The sequence below is a fragment of the Suncus etruscus genome, chromosome 8, assembly GCF_024139225.1.
Source record: "Suncus etruscus isolate mSunEtr1 chromosome 8, mSunEtr1.pri.cur, whole genome shotgun sequence".
Taxonomy (NCBI): domain Eukaryota; kingdom Metazoa; phylum Chordata; class Mammalia; order Eulipotyphla; family Soricidae; genus Suncus; species Suncus etruscus.
The window spans coordinates 66,579,106-66,581,076 of NC_064855.1; the positions used below are offsets into that span (position 1 = coordinate 66,579,106).

Below are 1,971 nucleotides of genomic sequence, written 5' to 3' on the forward strand. Positions count from 1 at the left end.
AGATGGAAAGCTGCTGGGATAGGATAGTAGGCCTCTGGGTATTGTGGGGCTCGTTCAGGCTCTGCCAGTTGCTGTGTCAAGCCACTTGTCTCTTTTAAAGGACACCCTTTTCCTCATTGATACTGGAGGTATATTGATACTGAAGGCGGGTCGCTGTACTCCCCCAGGTCCCTAGGCCCTGCAACATTTTCAATGAAAATATTGAGTAAAAAATGGGGGCCCGGAGAGATAGCACAGTGGCGTTTGCCTTGTAAGCAACCGATCCAGGACCAAAGGTGGTTGGTTCGAATCCCGGTGTCCCATATGGTCCCCCGTGCCTGCCAGGAGCTATTTCTGAGCAGACAGCCAGGAGTAACCCCTGAGCACCACCGGATGTGCCCCCCCCGAAAATATTGAGTAAAAAATGAACATGAACAATGAAAATATTGAGTAAAGAAAAAAAAATGCTCAGATCCAGAGTTAGAAATAGAAAAAAATGCTAGTAAATAGAAGAGGGGAGGAAATCTAAGACTACATTAAGCATAGCTGTGTGTGTTTGTGTGTGTGTGTTTTCCCACGATCCCTAGGCCCTACAACATTTTTGATGAAAATATTGAGTAAAAAATGAACATGAACAATGAAAACATTGAGTAAAGAAAAACCAATGATAAGATCCAGAGTTAGAAATAGAAAAAATTCTAGTAAAGTAGAAGAGGGGAAGAAGTCTAAGTAAGACTACATAAGCATAGCTGGGGTGTGTGTGTGTTAAACTAACAAAACTGGGTCTTTTGTCTTCCTTATCCAAGTCTCAGAGATTTCCCATTTGTTTCCCAGATGTCATCTTGGTTTAGTTTCCATTTGTGTCTCTAAAGATAAACATCTTGGTTTCTCCACTTAGGTTGGTGACATCCAAAACCTTTTCTACGATTAAATAAATAGGTGATCATCTCTCTGGCCAGGTGAGCTCAAACCCTGTTTGGAGCAGAATATATGATCCTGAGGGAACTGTAAACTTTCCCATTCTCAGCCCAGGAATTTGCAGGAATGTTCCAAATACAGGTGAGGACAAGTGCAAAGGAGCAGCTTGCTTTTTTGCAAGCAGAAAGGAGTCCTCTGTCGCTGGGGATCTGGAAGGCTCTTGCAGGCGGCCCACAATCCTGTCTCTTCGCGGGGGGGGGGGGGAGAAAATTTCTGGGGGCCCCGTAGCGCATCTCGGCCGGTGGACTAGGGACAGCTGTCAGCGACCACCCCATTGCGGCCTAAATCTACGTGGAGGCTTCAGGAGTCCACTTGACACTTCTTTCTTACCCGGGGGGTCTCAGATTCAAAGCCGTGTGGTGATTCTGAGCCTAGACGGCGCGGGCACTTCGGACCCAGTCGAGACGGCCTCGGAAGCGGGTGATGTGGGAGCTGCAAAGACGCTGCCCGGACCCTAGCTAAGGGAAAAGGAAGGCTTGTGGGATGGAAGGGGTTAACCAGCAGACCTCGGCGCAGGCGCAGAAGCAGACTTGACGACGAAGGGCTGGCTGAACTGGTCGGGCGGAAGCCGATGCAGAGGGTTCAATTCACATAGGCTTACAGCAACTCTCGTCGTCTCCCACATGGTCTAGCGGTTAGGATTCCTGGTTTTCACCCAGGCGGCCCGGGTTCGACTCCCGGTGTGGGAACGCCAAACTTTATTTTTTCTAGGGAACTCAAATTCCTTTCATTCTCATAAGCAAGGGGAAGACTATTTATTAATTTTTAATATGCACTCTAACCCCTTCCAAAGCAGCCCACAGAGACACTAAAAGGAACCCAGATCTTGCACCACTTCACCCCATAACTCGGTGCGATTGCTCCAATTTGGAGGAAAGGAGATCTCCGAAAGGAGCTGCAAAAAGTGAATTTATTTACTTTTTTTTTTTTTTTTTTTTGCAAGAAAGGGTTGCATTTTAAGGGGAAGAAAAATGGAGAGCCCACCTGCCCCGTGTTGAGATAAACCTTAACTGC

General features: G+C 47.2%; 1 non-coding gene across 1 annotated transcript; it reads left to right on the plus strand.

Annotated features, from left to right (window-relative positions):
* Positions 1-1,574: 1,574 nt before the first annotated feature.
* On the plus strand, positions 1,575-1,646 carry TRNAE-UUC (transfer RNA glutamic acid (anticodon UUC)). Its single transcript has one exon. It is a non-coding gene; the product is annotated as a tRNA-Glu (tRNA).
* The last annotated feature ends 325 nt before the right edge of the window (positions 1,647-1,971 follow it).